The sequence below is a fragment of the Trichosurus vulpecula genome, chromosome 3, assembly GCF_011100635.1.
Source record: "Trichosurus vulpecula isolate mTriVul1 chromosome 3, mTriVul1.pri, whole genome shotgun sequence".
Classification (NCBI taxonomy): domain Eukaryota; kingdom Metazoa; phylum Chordata; class Mammalia; order Diprotodontia; family Phalangeridae; genus Trichosurus; species Trichosurus vulpecula.
The window spans coordinates 313,527,128-313,540,449 of NC_050575.1; the positions used below are offsets into that span (position 1 = coordinate 313,527,128).

At 39.5% G+C, this 13,322-nt stretch overlaps 1 pseudogene; it reads left to right on the forward strand.

Annotated features, from left to right (window-relative positions):
* Positions 1 to 12,111: 12,111 nt before the first annotated feature.
* LOC118840677 lies at positions 12,112 to 12,320 on the forward strand (annotated as a pseudogene).
* The last annotated feature ends 1,002 nt before the right edge of the window (positions 12,321 to 13,322 follow it).

Sequence of the window (13,322 nt, forward strand, 5' to 3'; positions counted from 1 at the left end):
CCCTCAGCTTACACATGGGAAAATGAGATCCAGTAAGGTCAAGCCTTAGCCCAGCTCTACCATTAAGCATATGACTTGCCTGAGATTATGCAAATAATGGCAGAACTTAAGCTAAAACCCAGGCCTACTGACTCTCAAGCCAGGGCTTTTCCCATTGTACCAATTAAAGAATGAGAAAATGTGTAATGAACCAATGATTAAGAGCTATAGGCAACAACTAATGAAGTGGGTGGGGAGCCTCTGAATCTTCAGTGGTATGCCAACCACCCATTCCCATTACTCTTATACATACTTATACAAAGGCCCTAGGCCTTTGCTCTTCCTTATTTGTTTCTGCTATCACCTACTTGTGGATCTGAGTACTAAATGGCCATGATCATAATTGAGGATGAAATAAAGGGCTGCTTTTAATCATTTTGATTTTTGTTGAGAAGTTAACTGCTTCTATGAGGCATTGACTCTCATCAAGAGATTTATTTAAAGATTAAGGGAGAAATTGTCAGTGTAGTGTCTGGCTCCAACAAATTTATTATCCCTCCTTCAAAAAGATGATTAAATTTTGATTAAAAGAGCTAAAAAAGCCAAGTGCTGACTGGTTTTTCTAGAAGAACAAACTTACATATTTTAAGGTGTTTTCCTTAGCCCTTTGCCTAGTTAAATTTTATAGCACTGACCTTCTGAATTAATAATGTTGGCCTTGTTTTCAATGGGTTGTTGAAATTATAGCCCTTCAGAAAAGTCCTTTTCCAGTGATTGTGCACTGCTTAGCTTTTTGAATCAGCACTAAGACTATTTAAATACATCCTCAGCTTGGGATTAGTCTATTATTACATATTACATATTATATGTAGTCTACTAGGGCAACTATAATGACTATAACTTACTTATGTCTCTGTCAATCTATTCCTTCAACTCGTAGACAATTCAGTTCAACAAAATCCTCTCTATGCCCCTATAATACATGGAAGGTTGCTGGAAGGTTACATCATCAAGTTCAAGCTCAGGCAGGGACTATTGAGTTAGAAAGACTTTCATTTTAAACTTAGAGGCAGATGCCTAGAACCAGCTTAGCTAACTATAAAAAGGTTCATCTTGAAAAAGTTGGCCACTAACCAGGCAGGATGGTACATGTCTGCGATCTCAGGTACTAGGGAGCTGAGGCTGGTGGATCTCTTGAGCTCAAGAGCTCTGAGATGCAGTGGGCTAAGCTGATCAGAAAGTCCAACATCAATATGGTAAGACCTTGGGAGCAGGGAGCTCTTAAGGAGGAGTGAACCAGCCCAGGTTGAAAATGGAGCAAGGCAAGGCTCCCACAGTGATAGAGATATTAGAGATATAAGGCTTAAGAGTAGTCCCTGTACTTCCGACTTCAGTAATATAGGGATACCCAATCTTTCAAGAAAGAAGAAAGGAAGGAAGAGAGGGAGGAAGGAAGAAACAAAAGAGTTGACAACTAGATAATAAAAGTTTTTGACCACAGGAAACATATTGTCTACTAAGAGGTGGGGGGAATTATTATTTGAGTCAACGGAGGGAGGACACACATTGAAGAAATCATGGCTATTTTGAAACATCAAGATATGAATTATACAATAACAAACAACAAGCCTAGAGTACCGTGCTAGGCACAGTCTAGTAGGAGTATGGGATCATGAGATCATAGATTTAGTCATAGGATCATAGATTTATAGCCATAAGAAGCTTGGAATTCATCCTATCCAGACCCTTCACTTTACAGATGAGGAATCCAAGGGCTAGAAAAGTTTAAGTGATTTACCCAGGGTCATAAAATCCACTGGTTTGGTTACCCAGGGAATGGACTGAACTCACACATGGCACCAGAACAGTAAGTACACCCAAAGATTGATGAGAATGAGACATTCCCAGAAAGAATCCCACATGGGGACCATGCCCTCAGCTCTGTGTCAAGCCTGGTGTTCAAGATCCAAGTCCTTTTAGTATTCAGTCTTATATGAGGCACTGGTTGGTTAATGCTAGGGCTTGGCCAGAGGTTCAGTCTATCCAGCAACAGGCATGATTCTGATGCCCTGCTTGTATACTGCTTGGTCTTTTGGATTAGCAGATTAAGACAATTCAAGTATGTACTAAGCCTGGGATTAATCTATTGTCACAAGAAGGTCCTGAGATGACAATAACTTGTGTCTTAATCAAGTTTCTCAACTCATACACAATTCAGATCAAATTTTGAACAATCCTCTATTAAGTGCCTACCAAGTATAAGACACTATGCAGGGTGGCAGGGATACAAAAAAGAAGGTAGTCTCTGCCACAAAAAGTTGATAACCTGATACAAATAACTATAACACAAGTTAGAATGTGATAAATACATAATGGAAGTCAAACAGATGTGTGAAAGCTTTGGGGAAGGAGAGATCACTTCTATCTAAAGTTATCAGGAAAGTAGGAAGTAGAATTTGAGCTATCCTTTGAAGAAGGAAAAGGATTTTGGCAGTCACAGAATGTGCAGATAAACCATTCTAGACGCAAGGTACAGCATGTACAGAGAGTCTCTGCTGTCCCTGGAGTATGTCCTTGACTGGTGATTTTATTGGTACAGGAAACTCCCTGAAGGGAATTCTCTGGACTAATACAAACCACTGTCTGCCATGCAGCTGGTAGCCTTAGAGAGTCATCTAGAACACCGAAAAGTGACTTGCCCAGAGTCCTACAACTAATACGTGCCACCAGTCAATGTTAGCCTTGCACTGAGATCTTCCTGCCTTCAGGGCCACAGTGCCGTGCTGCAAAAGTTTGGAGAGAGCTGAAGTAGGTAAGAGAAGTTAAGGAGACCAAAAGGGGGGTTTTGGCTTTTAGCCATATAGGGAGGAAAAGGAGAATGAAAGAAGAGATAGGTCATTTGCTTGGGGTAGTTATGGTGATAACTCACATCAGAGAGAAGTTGGAGCTGCCTAGTGCTCACTGTGTTTGTTTTCTCTACAAGTAAAAGGGAGCTTTATACAAGAAATAACAGAACAACAATGAGCTGTTGTAGTCGATACCGAAGATAAGTAAGGAGATCATAAGTTGGAACCTAGCTACAAATAAATTTCAAAAAGGAGACAGCGACAGAATCTGCAAACTAAGCTAGTGAGCTTGACTCTAATTTAAGGGATGGTTGCCAAACATTTAGAAAGAGAGGCCTTTTATTCCTGCTATTAGGACAACTAAGGCTGGTGAATCTCTTGAGCTCAGGACTTCTGAGCTGCAGTAGGTCTAAAGGTCATCAGATATCCACATTAAGTCCAACAATTTAGTCCAAGAATATAGTAAGGCCCCAGGAGCAGGGCATCACCAGTCTGTCTAAGGGGCAAAGAGGTCTATGTTGGAAATAGAACAGGTAAAAACTTCCATGCAGATCTGCAGTTGTATAAGGCCCTTGCGTATCTGTTATACTTCCAACCTAGGAGATATAAGGGTAGGGGAAAAAGGAAGAGGAGGAGGAGGAGAAGAAGGAGGAGGAGGAGGAAGAGGAGGAGAAGGAGAAGACGAAATTGATTACAGAGTCAATCAGAACAGATCATGCCACACTAACCTCATTTCCTTTTTTGACAAGATTACCAAACTAGTCTATGAGGACCTAGATTTTAGCAAAGCTTTTGATAAAGTATCTCATACTTTGGGAGAAGATGGAGATATGGATTAGACGATGAGATGAATTGGGAAAGGTTTGGATGTCCAGACTCAAAGAGTAGCTGTTAATAATTCAATGTCATTGGGGATGGATCTGAGATCTGGGATCTGTGCTTGTCTCTGTGTTCTTTAACATTTTTATCAATGATTTAGATTAAGGCATAGTTGTTATGTTCATCAAATTTACAGATGACACAAAGTTCTAAGACAGAGATAACACAGTGGATGACAGAATCCAAAAAGACCAGTTTGACATATTAGAGCAATGGGCTGAATCTAGCAAGATGAAATTCAGTAGGGATAAAGGAAAAGTCTAGCACTTAGATATAAAAAGTCAACTTCACAAAGTTAAGATGGAAGAATGTGTGGATGGGGATCTGGGGTTTTTAGCGAACTATAGGATCAATATTAGTCAGTAATGTGATATTGCACATAAAAAAATTAATATGATCTTAGGCTGCCTTATGAGAGATGGCCTGAGGTGATAGTCCTATTGTACTCTGCTCTTATTAAACCTCATGTGGAATGTTGGGTTGAGTTATGATCACCATGTTAAAACTGGAAAGTGTCCAAAAGAAGTCATGGGAGAAGATGAAAGACCTTGAAACTATGACATATGAGAATCAATTGAAGGAACTGGGCTTATTTAACCTATAACAAAGAAGACTCAGTGGGACCATGATAGTTATTCTTCAAGTATTTAGAGGGCTGTCATGCGGAGGAGAGATTCAATTTGTTCTGTTTGGCCTCAAAAGACAAAACCAGGATCAATGCCTAGATATTGCAAAAAGGCAAATCAAAGCTTGATGGCAAGAAAAACTAACAATCAGAGCTATCTAAAGTGGAAAGAGCTGCCTTGAGAGGGAGTGGGCTCCCTCTCATTACAGGCCTTCAAGCAGAGGATGAGGGATCACTGTAAAGTATGTTATAATAGAGATTGCTTTTGCGTATGGGTTTGACTAGATGGTCTCTGAGGTCACTTCCATCTCAAATGCCATAATTCTGGGATTCAGTTCTGCAAGTCCTTTGTTTGCTGATTGCTACCAGTTTATGCATCTTATCTCCCCTGCTAGATTGTAGGCTCCTAGAAGACAGAGACTGTGTCTTATTTATTTGTTTTCCCCAAAGTACCTCAAATAGGATCTTTCATGTAGGATCATAGAATCATAGAATTCAAAGCTAGGAGAGACCTTAGAGTCCCATCATAGTCAATCCCCTCATTTTACAGATAAGCAAACTGAGACACAGAGAAGTTAGGAGACCCACCTAGGGTCATAATTATCAGAGGCATGATTTTGACTTATGTATTCCTGACTCCAAATCCAGTGCCCTATCTACTACACCATGCTGCTTCTTAATGGTATTTGTTGAAGAGTTAATGGATGAAAAAAATGAACAGAGGAAGTATGCCCCCACCCCAGCCAAAATGGGTAGAATAAATGGCACACCCTATAGGAGAGAGGTTCTTAATTTTCTTATGTCATGGACCCCTTTGACAATCTGGTGAAGCAAATCGACTTCTTATTCAGAATGATATTTTTAAACATTCAAAATAAAATATATAAGATTACAAAGAAAACCACTTATGTTGAAATACAGATATCAAAATATCTTAAAAATAAATCCATAGACCCAGGTTAAGAATCCTTTCTACAGAAAGATCATATTATTTGAAAAGATAATGGTGCCTCTGTCAGGGTTCCATGACTTTTGGTTGCAGGGTTCTATGATCTCTTGTAGAGGAACAATAAAGATAATAAAGGAGGGATAAAAATGTTGTCAGTGATACAGATATTGCTGACACATATAATATGGAGAATATCAGCACAGACACAGGAAAAGAGTCATTCAAGAAGGACAGATCCCTAGAGTGACTGTGATCTACCTTACACAAATTTCACTTAGGGTTACCAAAATAAAAATACTGTCCATAACACAACATGTCAGTAAGAAATAACTGGTTTCTGCCTAAGCCAGATAAATACTAATCATTTGACAACCTTGGTCTCAGCTGGCTCTCAGCTAATTAACCATTTTCCCTCCCTCTATTTCTTCTTCTAAGACAAACATTTCTGTGTCCACAATATGGACCACAATATTCTATGACCAGACAAAAAACACCACCAGCCCAGTGTGCTTCTCTCTGTAGGCAGCTCCAGCACAGGAGAAAGGGTAGTGCAGTGTTCAGGGCTATCGCCCACATCTCATTTACGGACCCCTCTGCTCAGCTACCCTGGCTTCCTTAATAAGATAACAGCCTCTAATAAAAATCATTTAACATTCAAAATGTAAAATATTTCTATGCTTTCTGTCTTGGTTTTCCCTTGATGTGTAAATTAATATTTAAGCAGCAGATGGTATTGTGAATCACAAAGCTAATCAAAGGCAAGATTGGATAATTTTAACATTTGAAAAAAAACAAATCAGTGAATTTTGGAAGTGTTGAGCTATTCATAGAATGTTAGAGTCAGAAAGAAACTTAGAAATCTAGTCCACCCTCCAACTCAGTGAAGGAATCCTCTCTATTTGACAATCCTGACAGGTGTTCATCCAATTTCTGCTTAAATTTTTTCATTGGCGGGAAGCTCACCACCTTACAAAGAAGCCCATCCAATTTTGTTGTCATTTTTCAGTTGTTTTATTTGTGTCCAACTCTTCATGACCCTGTTTGAGGACTTTCTTGGCGAAGATACTGGAGTGGTTTGCCATTTCCTTCTCCAGCTCATTTTACAAGTGAGGAAACTGAGGTAAACGAGGATATGTGACTTGTCTGGGGTCACACAGCTAATGTCTAAAGCTTGTTTTAAACTCGGGTCTTCCTGACTCCAGGCCTGACATTCTATCCTCCATTCAGTTTAGAACAGTTTTATTTGTTCTGCAGGTGTCTCCTCCTATGCTGAATTTAAATACTCTTCACAATAAATTTCCAAAAAAAAAAAAAAAAAACCCAAACCTGACCATATGCCAAGGCAATTTTCAATGCTCTAAACACTAAGCTTGGAAGGGAATGTGGGACTCTTTTGTGGCGCTTTGCATTGCACCATCAGGGAGGTCAATTCTACTTAGTCATTCTAATCCTCTCTGGAGCTACACAGAATTAGTCTAATTCCTCTTCCATATGACTTTTCTTTAAATGTTTTCAATCCAGTTCAGGAATCAGTTATTGAGTATCTACTATGTGCAAGGGGTGTGCGTGTGCAGGTGTTCAGGGAAGACTAGTTTCTCTGATGTGAAGGCTGTTAAGCCTTTTTCAGAGCTGCTCATCCACCTTTGGTGTCTCCCTGATCTGCCCAACTCTCACCTGTAGCATATATAGCAACCACATGCTGGGAAACCATTTCAGCTGATAGGCTAAACCAGGTTGAGCATAATTGATGGGCCTCAGACAAATTGGTGAGTCAGGAGGATGTCTACACCAAGCATGTGTGGACTTCCTTCGACAGAATGGGCTGATGAGAACAATTTCTTTCAATGGTCACAAAGGCTGCTGAAGCAGGTGCCGTGGATCTCTTAGAGCTCAGTGAGACATCGAAGACGCCAAGGTCATCCACTGCATTCTGAGCCATCACCAGTTGTCTTGACTTTGTTTTCCCACTGGATTTCAATGACTCTGGAAGAGAGAGTGAGACCGATGACTTCATACAACTCTGCCTCACTTAAATCCAATTTACGCAGGAGACAAAAGACATCACTCATAACTATTTTACCATTCTCAAATGAAACATGAGATGTGCAGATTTAGAGACATCTCCACTCTTAAGCGTTCGTATGTACTGTTTGTGCTCAACCTATGGTAGAACCTTCTGAGCTCATATTGGTCTCATCAGCCACATCGGACACAATGTACCTTGACCCCAATATAGCAATGTCATTTTGGGCCTCTTCAAGCACAAAGAACAGCAACTAACCAACTATGTGCAAGGCACCATCAGTCAACAAACATTTATAAGGGAATAAGTGCAGCCTATGATAGGGCTTGAAAGTTTTCCATACACCTCATGGAGATGGGGGCCTGCTTACTAGCCTTGAAACCAAATTCATAAAATCATAGTTTAGATCTGGAAGAGACTTTAAACACCATCAGGTCTAATGACCTCTTTTTAAAGATAAGGAAACTGAAGCACAGAATGGTCAGGTGACTTACCTAGGGTCCTGTAGCTATTAAGGATTTGAACCTAGGCATTCCTGACACTAAGACCAAAGTTCTGCCTACTATCTATACTACATAACAGTTTGGGAATCTTGCATAATACAATCAGGAATGTAACAGACAACAAAAATACATCATTTGAGACTAGACTGCTCTATGTTGGAGGAGTTGTGGAAAAACAGACACACTCATACTTTGTGGTGGATCTGTGAATTGCTATGATCATTATGGAAAGTAATTTTAAATTAGGCAAAGAAAATAAATAAATTGTTCATATCCCATAGCCCAGAGATTCCACTGCTAAGTATAGACCTCAAGGAGATTAATGAAAAAAAGAAAGGCCTGATATACCCCCAAAATATTTAAAGCAGCATTGCTCTTGAAGCAAAGAGCTAGAAACAAAATAGATGCCTATCAACTGGGGAATAGCTAAACAGACTGGGTACATGAATGTAATGGGATATTACTGTGCTGAAAGAAATAATGAACAGGATGAATACAGAGAAGCATGGGAAAAAACATATGAACTGATGCAAAATGAGGAAAGAAGAACGTGGAAAATAACATTTACAATGACTACAACAATGTCAAGGGAAAGAACAATCAAAACAGAATGCAGAGAAATTATATTGCCCTAGCTCAGACCCATAGAAGAGATAAGAGAAGGTGCCCCTCCCCCATTTCTTTACAGAAGTGGGTGAACACGACTGTGGAATACTACATATAACATCAGACTTTTTTTTTAACATGCTGGTCAGTTTTGTGGAACATTTCGCCTCTTCTTCCTCCTTTTAAAATTCATTATTATAAGAAATAGTTCTCTAAAGGAGAGAAGGGAAAAAAATACAGTGGGGAGTGTAAGTGATACAAAAGCAAAATTATTTTCAAATGTATTCTTTTCACAATTTAACAAAGAAATCTTTTATGTGTGTATACATGTTATTGTTAATACAAACAGGTCTTATATTTACTTGAAAACTATACCTAAGGTTTTACTCTTGCAATTCTATTTTGTTTTCAGTTGTTTCAGTTAAGTCCAACTCTTTCTGGCCCCATTTGGGGTTTTGGGGGCAAAGATATTGGAGTTGTTTGCCCTTTCCTTCTCCAGCTCATTTTACAGATGAGGAAACTGAAGCAAAAAGGGTTAAGTGACTTGCCCAGGGTAACACAGCTAATAAGTGTCTGAGGCTGGATTTGAACTCAGTAAGATGAATCCTCCTGACTTCAGGACCAGAGCTTTATTGACTGTACCACCTACCTGTCCCTGCAATTCTATTACCTACATCTTATAATAGTGCTCAATACAGGATTTTTATCTTACACAGCAACTTTAGGCATACTTCTGTAGAATCCCCTATGAGAATACAGTTTCTGAGAAAACAGACTTAACAAGAAAAAAAATTTCAAACATTTTCTGCCCAAATGGGGACCAGACCTGGAGTCTGGGGTTATAGATGTTGCACGAGTGACTTGGGTCAGCATTTAGTCTCACTCCTAAAAATGAGTTCCATGAATTTGAAGCACTTTGCTTCTTGGTGCAAACTGATGAAGTCAAATAACAATGGCTAGGAAGGTTGCCCATCATGCATGGGGATATAACGTGTACATGATTAAATAACTAATAGATGATTCAAGGACAGTGGGAGTGATGACAACTGGGAGAATGGAGAGGCTTCCTGGAAGAAATGGCATCTGAGCTGATCTGTGAAGGAAGCCAGAGATTCTAAGAGGCAGAGGTGAGAAAGGAATACATTTCAGGCATGAGGGACGGGCTGTAAGAGATTGTGTGTCAAATTTAGGGACTAGCCACTAGTTCACTTCGGCTGAAACATAAAGTATGGGAAGGACAACAATATGAAATATCTGGGAGGCAGGTAAGAGCCAGATTGTGAAGACGTTTAAATTCCAGATTAAGAATTCTCCATTTAATTCAGTTATAAAAGCGCCGATTACTATGAGCAAGGCACTGCATTAAGCACTGGAAGCACAAAAATAAAAACAACTTATTGAATGAGAAATTCTAAAGAAAATGAGAAAGAGATTCATCAAGGAATTGTATGGTAAACCATTAGACTGAGCACTTAGGGAACAGGGATTGTCCTTTACCTTTCTTTGTATCCTCAGAGTTTAGGTCTTAAAAAGTGTTTATTGTTGATTGACAGATTAGAAGAAAAGATAAGTTGGTCATGTGGCAAAGGTGAGGGTAGACAGATGGACAAATACACTGCTCCACTAGTGCCTTTTGCGATGTTGGCAGAAAGTGAGGAAAGCCTCCGGCAGTGGGAAACCTTCATATTCAGGACTGTTCATGACTCTGGAGACTCAGATATGTCTTCAGGACTAATGGTTTCTCATTTAAGAATAGCTGTCTTAGTTTACTTTCTTAATAAAATTTTCTTCTGTAGGATTGTGAACTGAGAGCTTGCCAGTAGGGAGTAGGTCTCAGAATACTGAATGTCATGCATATATTTTCCCAGATTTCCTGGCTGGGGGCCATAACTTGAGAAGGTGAGAAAATTTCCCATAGTGCACCTGGGTCTTTTGGGCATTAGAATATTTGATGTGTTATTCATTTATCATAAGGAATATACATTATAAGCCTTAAAGTGCTATAAAAATGGGAATAGGGATGGTTGTTGTTATTTTTATTATTCACTTTCCCCCAAGTATTGATTACCTATATGAAGTTAAGCAAATAACAATCTCATTAGGCTTCAGCTTATATAATATATATCTACCTCACGTGGTTGTGAGGAAAGTATTTTATGCAATATTGAAAGACTTCAGAACTTTAATCAGTGTCAGAAACACTGTCCACATCCAGGGAAAGAACTGATGGAATCTGAATGCAGATCGAAGCATACTATTTTTAACTATATTTTTGTGTGTTTTCATTTTCTTTTGGTCTGTGTCTTCTTTTACAACATAACTAATACAAAAATATGTTTTACACATGATTGCGCATGTATAACTTATATCAAATTGCTTACTTTCTCCAGGAGGGGGAAGGGGAGGGAGGGTCGGAGAAAATTTAATGAATGTTAAAAATTGCCTTTATGTGTAATTGGGAAAAATAAACTATTTTTTAAAAAGAAATTTAATCAATGCAGAGAACAGTCATGAGTAATGGACTGGCAGTAAAAGATACCTCTTGGAGAAAAGGTGGAGGGCTATCGATGCTGAATGAGGTCTGCGTTATCTGGCATGTCCACTGGCTTGATTTGTTTTATTTGACAGTATGTATTTGTTAATGGAGAGGTCTCTTCTGGGGGTAGGTCATTGGGAAGCAGAAGTGACGTATTAAAAAGAAAGAAAAGACTTGAATGGAAAAAAAAGTTTCCCATGGACTCTACTTTTCCTGTTGATGGTGCTGAGAGCTTTGCTTTCTGTCTGTCCCACCTAACAAACGAATAGTAGCCTCTCATGCCATCTAAAATTATTTCCAAGAGGCCGGCAGAAAATTTAAATTTGCTGAGTTCCTTGAGCTCCTTCCACAGAGTTGATGAAGCCCAGCAACAACCAAGGCTCTGCCAGTATGGAGGGCAGAGGGGAGAAGCTGATTACCACTTCCTGCTCCAAGGAGAAGGATTTCGACAGGGCAGCAGAGGTTTCCTAGGCAACAGCGACTTGGGGGGCACACAGCTGGCTTCCACGATAACTGGCTCTGACAGCTTTGATTGCAATGAGAAGGTTTACGGCCTCAGTTGGCTCCCTCAAATTGAACCCTCCCTCCTGGAGTTACTTTATTTAGAAGTGTTGCTTTGGATGCAGAGCCTGAAATGCTGTGGGTGCTGAGATACGAGTTCATTGTGCAGTTCGATTTGTTGGGGCTGCTCACAGAATCCCAGAAACCAATAATGGAAGGACCTGAGCTACTATGTGGTTCAACCTGTATCCAAAAAGGAATCTTTTTAAATCTTTGAAAAGTGTCCATCCACCTTCTGTCTGTCTCAATACCTCCTGAGCTAACTCCGATGGAAGCAAGTTTTTCCTTACGCAGAGGTGGTTTGCTTCTCTGTAACTTGTAGCTATTTCTCTTAGTTTTGCCTTTCAAATATTTGAAGACCGTGAGTACCATGTTCTAAAAACTTCTCTTCCTCACACTAAACACCCCAGTTTCTTCAATTGTTCTTTTATTTGGTGTAGCTTACCCCAATCACAGTGTATCAGCTTTGGTCCTCAGAGGATACAGGGAGGCCAAAATTAAAAATAATGGTCAGAGCTTTTCCGTCTTCCTTGGCCCCTTGGCAGTTGTATCTCTCCCGTGGCACGACCTCCCAGGCCACATGCTGCCCCTTGTCCATGCCGCCATGCCCTGAAAAATCGAGGAAGTAAAAGACCTCCTGCTCACAGCCAGGAGAAAAGATGCTAAATCTGTCAAGAGCAAGAAAAACAAGGTCAATGTGAAGTTTAAGGTTCGATGCAGCAGATACCTGTACGCACTGGTCATCACAAAGAGAAGGCAGAGAAACTTAAACAGTCCCTCCCTCCTGATTTGTCTGTGAAGGAGCTGAAGTGAAGGAATCATTCAATGTTCCATCTGTATTAAAATGTAGGGGGAAAAAAGAATAACAGTCAGAGCAAACATTTTTTCAACAGCCCAAAAGGTGACACTACAGATGGACACCACCAGACGGTCAATAACAAAATCAGATTGATTATGTGTTTTGCTACTAAAGGTGGAGAAGCTCTATCTAGCCAGTTCAAATAACACCTAGAAATGACTGTAGCTCAGATTATAAGCTTCCTATTGCAAAATTTAGACTTAAATTGAAGGAAGTAGGGAAAACCATCAGACTGTTTACATATGAATATGACTGTTTACATTCCTTATGAATATGAAGTAAAGGTAATGAATAGATTTAAGGGATTAGCTCTGGTAGACATAGTGCCTGGAGAATTACGGACAGAAGTTCACAATATTGTACAGGAAGCAGCAACAAAAAACACCCCAAAGAAAAAGAAGAGCAAGAAAGCAAAATGTTGTCTGATGGAGCTTTACAAATAGCTAAGGAAAACAAAAGGTAAAGGAGAAAGAGAAAAATAAACCCAGCTGAATGCAGAATTCCAGAGAGTAACAAGGAGAGGTAAGAAGGATTTCTTAAGCGAGCCGTGCAAAGAGATAGAAGAAAATGATAGAATAGGAAAGGCAAGTGATCTTTTCAAGGAAATTAAAGATACTAAGGGAATGTTTCATGCAAAATGGGCATGATAAAAGACTAAAATGGTAGGGATTTAACAGAAGCAGAAAAGATTAAGAAGAGGTGATAAGAAAATACAGAAGAACTATATAAGAAAGATTTTAACATCACTGATAACCTTGATGAAGTGATTGCGGAGCCATACATCCTAGAGAATTAAGTCAAGTGGGCCTTAGGAAGCATTGCCAACAATGAGGCTAGTAGAGGTGATGGAATTCCAGCTGAGCTATTTAAAATCCTAAAAGATGATGCTGTTAAAGCCCTTCACTTAACATGCCAGCAAATTTGGAAAACTCAATAGCGGCCGCTGGATTGGAAAA